The following is an 8266-nucleotide window of genomic DNA, read 5'->3' as shown; positions in this document are numbered from 1 at the left end:
TAACAATGAATGGAGAGATTGTGGAGTAGGAGATTGTATTAGTCTGTTCAGGTGGCTATGACAAAATACCACAAACTAGTCGGCTTCACCAACAAAAGTTGTATTTCTTCTTATATCTGCTTCCTGGCTTATATCTCAAGACAGATGAGCCAGGAGGCAGACATAAGGAAGCCATGGACACTGCACATGCAAAAGGAAGAGAGGAGGACTTCTGGAGGCTAGAAATCCATGATCAAGGTGCCAGCCTATGTGGTTTCTGGTGAGGGGTCTCTGGCAGATGGTTGCTTTCTTGTGTGTCCTCACATGGCAGACAGAGAGAGCTTTGACGTCTCTTCTTCATCTAAGTACTCCAGCCCTATTGGGTTAGGGCCCCACCTTATTACCTCATTTGACATTTATCACCTCCTCACAGGCAGTATCTCCAAATACAGTCCCAGTGGGAGTTAGGGCTTGGATGGGCATAAACATTCAGTTCATAATAGGGGTTTGTGAAGAAAAGGGAAACTTTGAGGTATTTGTTGAAGAAATGGGAAAGGGAATGGATTAAGAATATGAATACCTTCCATCCTATTGTACTTTCTGTATTAAGGCTAAATTACTAGTATCGCTCCATGATTCCAAACCTTATGCAGCAGCGAAATATTTGGGTAAGGACATTAGTATCCTTAATGTGCAATCTCCCATTGACTTAGAAAGCAGGTGGATCCTGGTAGCTTTTTCTTTCTTTTTTTTTGTTTAAAGGGATTCCTTTAATATAACGAATACAAAAACATGACCTCTGCAGAAGACTATAAAGCCCTTCAGAAATATGAAAAGGAGAAATTTGAAGAGATGATTCAACAAATTAAAGAGACAGGTGCTAACCTAGCAATTTGATAGTATGCCCACAATTAAACATCTTTGAACAAGTGAAACTATGGTTACAAAACAGCAATTTTTATTGTAGCATCTACAGGGTCTGAAAAAGGATGTAATAAATAACCGTAGACGCATCACAAGACATTCATTTATTTAATCACAGTAATGGATCTTACTAAATAGTATTCTCAATGTCTTCATTCTTCAGATTCTCCAGGCTTATGAATGTTGTCAGTCTTCAAAATCATTCTAACCATTTGTGTTGCATGAGATATCTGTTGCTTTTTTGCCAATCAAGGTTTCTATGACATGCTATTGCTTCTTATCATTTGTCCCCTTGTGCAAACAGTCAACACCAAGAGCAAGGTTCATCTCCTTCACTTGGCTGGCTTGGACTTTGGTCATACTCTAGATGGGATTCATGCCACTGTTTTCAGAAAGGGCCTTGGGGATGACCTCCAACGTGTTGGCAAGTACTCTCATGGCATACTGTTCTAAGGTGGGGCACTTATCCACCTCTTGGCTAACTGGCAGAGCACAGGATATCTCAGCAGCCCCTCCTCCATACACCACATGATTATCACGGATGAGGTTCCAGATGACACACAAAGCACCGTAAAGGGATTGTTTTGCCTCCTCAATAATCATCTTATTTCTTCTTCTCATAAAAATGGTTATAGCTCTGGAGTCCTTACACTGCTCGATGACCAGCATTTTATCCTTAGTTGTCCCAAATGAGATCTCCTGTACAAGACCAGCAAAGCCCAGCTTCCTGGCCATGAGCTCTGAGAACTTGGTGATGATCTGCCCTCCTGTTGTGATGGCAATCAGTTCAATTTCAGGTCCTCCTACCCAGCAAACCGCAGGCAAGTTGTTCTGAAGAAGTAAGTGATTTGCTTCATCATCAAAGCCCCACTGACAAATTTCTAGGTTAGCACCAGTCTCTTTAATTTGTTGAATCATCTCTTAAAATTTCTCCTTTTCATATTTCTGAAGGGCTTTATAATCTTCTACAGAGGTCACATCCAGCTTATGCTTTGCTTTTGGTTTGGGTAGTTCAAATGGACATGTGAGAATTACAATCTTAGCATCTTCCACTTTTTTTGGCATCTGTGGGTGACTGAAATCCTTGTCCACAATCACGCCCTTAATCAGTTAATTGTCCTCCAGGCTGCCACCCACTTTGCTTTCTACTTTGATAAGCTCAAAGTCAACAACTCTCTGCTCCATATCTGTTGAGGATGGCATTCACAGCAATCTCAGCCATTTGTTGGTAACAACTGTTGACCACTTTGGAGCCCAGCGTGGTTTTTGCAGTCTGAATCCGGGGTTTGGTGTCTTATGTCAACGAGGACACTATCACTGATCTTGTCCAGGTGTTCAATAGCAAAGCAGGCAGCCTGCTCATAGCCATCAGCTATTCTGATTGGATGAATACCTCGGTCTTAGCAACTCCTGGGCTTCTTCTAACAAGGCACCAGCCAGGACAACCACACCTGTGGTTCCATCTCCAATTTCATCATCCCGAGACTTAGACATTTCCACCATCAGCTGGGCAATCTGATGACTGACATCCATCATGCTTAAGATGGTGACCCCATCATTAGTTACAGTCACATCGCCATCCTTATCCACCATCATCTTATGAAGCCCCTTTTTTCCAAGTGGTGTTTTCGTCGTATGTGCTACAGCCTTTGCTGCCATTATATGAGACTTGAGGGCCTCAAGTCCCATAAGGCGGAACCTGTGGTCCTGATCTTTGATGTTGAGGAAAGGAGGCCCATATCAATCAAAGGCAATGGTCCCCATGGACGCTGTGGTGCAGCAGCAGGAGTTACTTTTCCACTTTTTCTTTATTTGACAGCTGGTAAGGCTGGTTGGCATGACAGCCTGAAGCTAAGTCAGAGCTGAGGTGCTTTGCATAAAAAGAGGACAGATAACCTAGAGAAGCTAGGCAAGACCAATGAGCCAGAAGCGGACATAAGGAGGCCATGGACACTGCACACACAAAAGGGATGGAGGGAAGGAGCCCCTGTGACTAGCAGCCAAAGAGGGACCCAGGCAAGAGCCTGCAATGCCTCTGGATTTGTAAGAGTTTCTTTCTCATATAAACATGTGCTTCCTTCTCCATAAGAAATCTTCAACCAAACTTGTAATGCATATTAACGCTATGTGGAATGACTTTGCTTTTCTTGGAGTGAGGAGGCTGGCGAACTGTTTTAAAATCACTGCATGAAGGAAACCAGAGGAAGAGAGCCACATGTTGGAGAAGAATGTCCACAACCTCAACAAGGTAACACACAAAGCCAACAAGGGTGCAAAATTTTAACATGATTCTCACCAGGCCCCAAATGTTTAATTTTGACTCATGTTCCTTTTGGAGATTTACTCTACCTTGCAGATAACAGATGCAGATTATTATTATTATTTGTTCGTTTTTGAGACAGAGTCTCGCTCTGTCACCCAGGCTGGAGTGCTGTGGCATGATCTTGGCTCACTGCAAGCCCTGCCTCCCGGGTTCATGCCATTCTCCTTCCTCAGCCTCCCGAGTAGCTGGGACTACAGGGCCCCCATCACCACGTCCAACTAATTTTTTGTATTTTTAGTAGAGACAGGGTTTCACCGTGTTAGCCAGGATGGTCCCAATCTCCTGACCTCGTGATCCACCTGCCTCGGCCTCCCAAAGTGCTGGGATTACAGGCGTGAGCCACCGTGCCCGGCAGATGCAGATTATTTTTAAAGTACTTTTACAACTCACATGTCCTTCCCTCCCTACCCTGGCCATCTCTGCCTTTCACTAGAGCTTCTGTTGCAGGGTTACTGAGTCTGACCCTGCTTATTAACATCTTCCGCTGAATATCCCCTGACTATTCTTTACTGAAAACAGATGTGACATATAATCATGCTTTTCAGAAAACAAAATCAAAACAACTCTAGCCTCTTCTAGTTTTATTCTTGATTCTTTTAGGGTTAAGTAAGCTCACTCAGATTCCTCACTTGATTTCAACTGCCTAGCACCTATAAATGACACACTGGTTACTTATTTCTTACCGTGAGTTTTTTTCCTGGTTATTTTACATACATAGGATTTTTCTATTACTAGATTGGGAGAAGGTTGCTCTTCACCTCCTTTCTATTCCTTGGGTCTCCATTTTGGTGTCATAACTAGATTGGCCCACTAATCAATGCTGGTGGAATTGATGAGCATATGAATAAATAATAATTAATAATCATTTTGACTCACCCAAGTGTTTATGTGCTCAGCTGCATCATTGAGATGGCAAGTGTGTCTATGTTTTATAAAAATATTTGCCAATTGAGGAACTTATTGATAGACATGAGTGATGTGGCTGCATAATTTTCAAGGTTCTCCCAAAGTGTCAGTGTAGCTCATGGCTTTGTGTGGGTTTCCATCGCAAGTGATTACAGAAGTGGCATGTGGAGAGTGGACTGGGGGGCAAAATATATGCAGGAAAAGTGGAAATCACCAAGGAAAACGACTGAAGGGGAAATCAATACGAGGTGAAAGGTCAACAAGCCTCCTGCTGTTACTCTGTCAAAATGTATTTAATGGGTTCATTGGATATTTTTCACATTTAAGAAATTGACATGAGAAAGGGTAAGCCTGTAATAACTTTTTATCTCTCACTTACAAAATAGCCTTTTTTTTTTCTTTTGAGAATTTTACCTCTGATCTCGGTATTGCATTTATGCCTAGGGGTTTGAGGCTTCAACAGAACTATAATGACAAGCTTTCAAAATAGATAAGATAGTTACTTCCTAAGTAGTTAATTCTGTAATCATAGCCACATCAATGTATCAAGGTGTAATTTCAAATATGTTTATTAAAATTAAAGAAAGTACAGATATGGAACTTGCTGTATCCAAGGGTATGGTTTCTGAGTCTGAAAGTCTGAACTCACCATATTTATTAAAAAGATGGTTTATTCTCTTTTCTATCATCTGTGGAGCTAGATTGATCTTCAGTTATCTCCTCTTCAAGAAAGAGCAAGAATAACAGATACAAAAAAAAAACAATTTCCAGTAATTAATTTTGGTTGGGGACTTTAAAAATAAAGCCTCTCCATGTAAAATCATATTTGTACTATCTTTTTAAAATTTCTATACTCTCAACTGATGAATGCTTTTCATATTTTAGACAATTCTGTCATCTTATTAGAAGTTCAGATTTTTGTATTTCTCTAATATCTTTAATCAAAGTACTTTTAGGTGCATTAGAAATATTAATTCATTCAATAGTTCCTGAGCTATGTAGAGAGATTAAGCATTAAACATTAATATCTGGAAAATTCAGTATGGTAGACTTATGTATGCTGTTTTATCCCTTTTTAAGACTAAGAAATTTATGTTCAAGATTTAAATTTCCTTCAGTTTTCCATCTTGAGCACCTGACACCAATTTGGCAAGGTCACACCAGAGTCTTAGATTTCTGTAAAGATCTGCTCCATTAATTTTGGTGAGCAATACTATAGAACTGAAGTATGGCCTGGGGATGTTTCTTGAAATTGTCAAGGCCCCCAGGGATCTAGCACCTTTGTTTGCCATGGGTAATATTAGCGCAGCTCAAAATAATATTACATACATGAAAGAAGTTTGAAAACTGAAAGTACTTTATACAATTTTTCAAGACATGCTGAGATTTGAAATTTCAGAGTTAATATGAAAAGGCACTACAAAGATCTAAATGGCTATTTTTGTTCTTTTCATTTCAGAATGTTAATCATCAGTCATTTATTAACTAAAGGTTTATTAAATATTTACTATACATAAGCATTTTGCTAGATATTGGTGAAACCAAGATAAAAAGAACATAGTCATGCCCTTTAGGAATGTTTTGCCTAGCAGGAAGCATTAATGTAAACAAAAATTATGTGACAAGTGCAATGTATTAGTTTTCTATTGCCGTGTAGCTAGGTGCTACAAACTTAATAGCTTAAAGCAACACACAGTTATTATCTCATAGTTTCTGTGGGTCAGGAGTCTGGGTAGAGCCTAGCTGGGTTCTCTCCTCAGGGTCTCACAAAGCTGCAATCAATGTTGGCCAAGGCACAGTCTCGTCTAAGCTCAGGATTCTCTTCCAAACTCACGTAGTTGTTGGCACAATTCATTTCCTTGAAGCTGTAAAACTCAGATCGACTTCTTCAAGAGTAGTAGGAGAGAGTCTCTCAGCTCAGGAAAGCCCTACATCCTATTTTAAGGGTTCACCTGATAAATCAGACCCACCCAGGATAATCTCCCTGTGACCAACTCAAGGTCTATTGATGGGGGCCTTTGGTAACATCTGCAAAACACTTGTATCTTCACCGTAAGCATAATCAGGGAGTGATATCCCATCACATCCACAGATCCTGCCTACACTGAAGGGGAGAGAGTTATATAAGAGTATGGGGTCACTGGACATCATCTTATAATTTTGTTTACCACATTCCTGAAGAGACATATTTAATAAAGCAGTAGTGAATGAATATAGTCTGGTTATGGAGAAATAAGGCAAAGAAAAAGCCATGGGCAATGGTGAACTGTAGACAAACTAGGTTCCTTGATGTCATGATAATTAGAGTATTTCTGTGTCACTCAGAGAGAAATTTTCTTTTTTTGTTTTTTTTTTGACATGGAGTCTCACTCTGTCACCCAGGCTAGAGTGCAGTGGCACAATCTCAGCTCACTGCAACCTCTGCCTCCTGGGTTCAAATGATTCTTCTGCCTCAGCCTCCCAAGTAGCTGGGACTACAGGCGCCCGCCACTACGCCCGGCTAATTTTTGTATTTTTAGTAGAGATGGGGCTTCACCATGTTGCCCAGGCTTGTCTCGAACTCCTGAACTCAAGTGATCCACCTGCCTCGGCTTGCCAAAGTGTTGGGATTACAGGCGTGAGCCACTGCGCCCAGCCCAGAGAGAAAATTTACTTCAGAATTTTTATAAACAAAGAGCCTCAAAGTTAAATTAGAGAGGAAATTTTACTAGGTCACACTAAGCATACATTATAGGTAAATTCAGATGCCACAGTTATTGGGTCCTGTTAAACAAAACATTTGGACTATATGGTACCAAAGTGGGAAATTGTGTAGGTCCTTGGATAGTGGACCTTAAGACTTTCCAAGACATTAGGTGTCTTAGCTTGTGACAGAGGCTTGTGTGGCAATCACTTATTTGAGAATGTGATTGCTGGAAGCAACAGTGGGACGAGAGCGTGATGCAGGAAAAAAGAGAAGCCTGACACAAAAATGTATTTTGAGTTGGTCATGCATGAAGCCTAAAAAGGTCTTCTTAGAAATGTCATGACATGGAAATCAGAACTTTTCCTTTGGAGATAAAACAGGGAACCATTGTTCTGTTCGCTCCTGATACCTATTGGTCAGCAGTGGCCCATGGACCTGAATGCCAGAGGGGTACCGATGGTGGCAGGGAAAAATGAAAGACATAGAGGTGTGACCTAAGATGAAATGTTTTTAGGTTGCACAAGCAAAAAGCTTATGAAAACCAGTGCAGAGCTGGGCCTAGAGCAGTGACGAGGTACAAGGTGGGGCTCAGGGAGTTTGGAAGAGCACGTGAGGGGCATTTGCTATGTTGATGTTTGAAAAATATGACGGGAACTATAGACCCACTCTCCAGAATAATGAAAACATGCACACTTATACACACACGCACAGACACATACACTCACACACAAATTGTACATAGCTCAGGTATTTTTACCCTTGAAGCCCATCCATGTACTCAAGAAGGGGGACCTCTGTTTCAGGGGCTAATTATAAAGAAAAGATTTTGACAACATGGCATTCTTGTAAGAATCTGTGTAGGTTTCTGCAAGACAAGTATATACTTTTAAAAAATATTTGCCCATTTTTTTCTCCATGAAGTATCATTTTCAAAATACTTTGATTAGAAAGCAATTGTCAATTAGATGGCTGTCTGTTTTAACATCTGCTAGTCTCCTTAACAGTAACGGTAGATATATTTTGAGTTTGATTGAAATTACTAGTTATAACGGTAATTAGACAGGTGTGAAGAAAAAGGTTGGAATATGGTAAGAAAGCAGAGACCATGTTAAGGCAAACACTAAGATCTGAGCCTGCAAATTCTGGTTTGAAGAAGCTTTCTATACTATGAACCTTTTACCTCTTCATGCCAAAGCAACAGTAATAACAATGACAAATCAATGTCTAACTCTAAATTTGATGACAGTAATTACTGTAGACACAGGGACCAGTAATATGAAGGTTACATGTGTAATCATCATAAATAGCTTGTTCTATACAAGAGTCATCATCTGAGCTCTTAGTTCATTCAACCACCCCACTCAGGCCTGGGAAAGAAAATGAGTAAATGAATGAGTGTAGTCTGAATGATTAAAAGAGCAAACTAAAAGCATTTTCCTTTTTGAGAA

The 8266-nt window shown here is 40.4% G+C and overlaps 1 pseudogene; it reads right to left on the bottom strand.

Annotated features, from left to right (window-relative positions):
• Positions 1–1055: 1055 nt before the first annotated feature.
• On the bottom strand, positions 1056–2607 carry LOC100583221 (annotated as a pseudogene).
• Positions 2608–8266: the final 5659 nt, after the last annotated feature.

Source organism: Nomascus leucogenys, chromosome 5 (assembly GCF_006542625.1).
Source record: "Nomascus leucogenys isolate Asia chromosome 5, Asia_NLE_v1, whole genome shotgun sequence".
Lineage (NCBI taxonomy): Eukaryota > Metazoa > Chordata > Mammalia > Primates > Hylobatidae > Nomascus > Nomascus leucogenys.
Note: the sequence above shows the minus strand (reverse complement) of the source record. Positions and strands in the feature narration are given on the sequence as shown.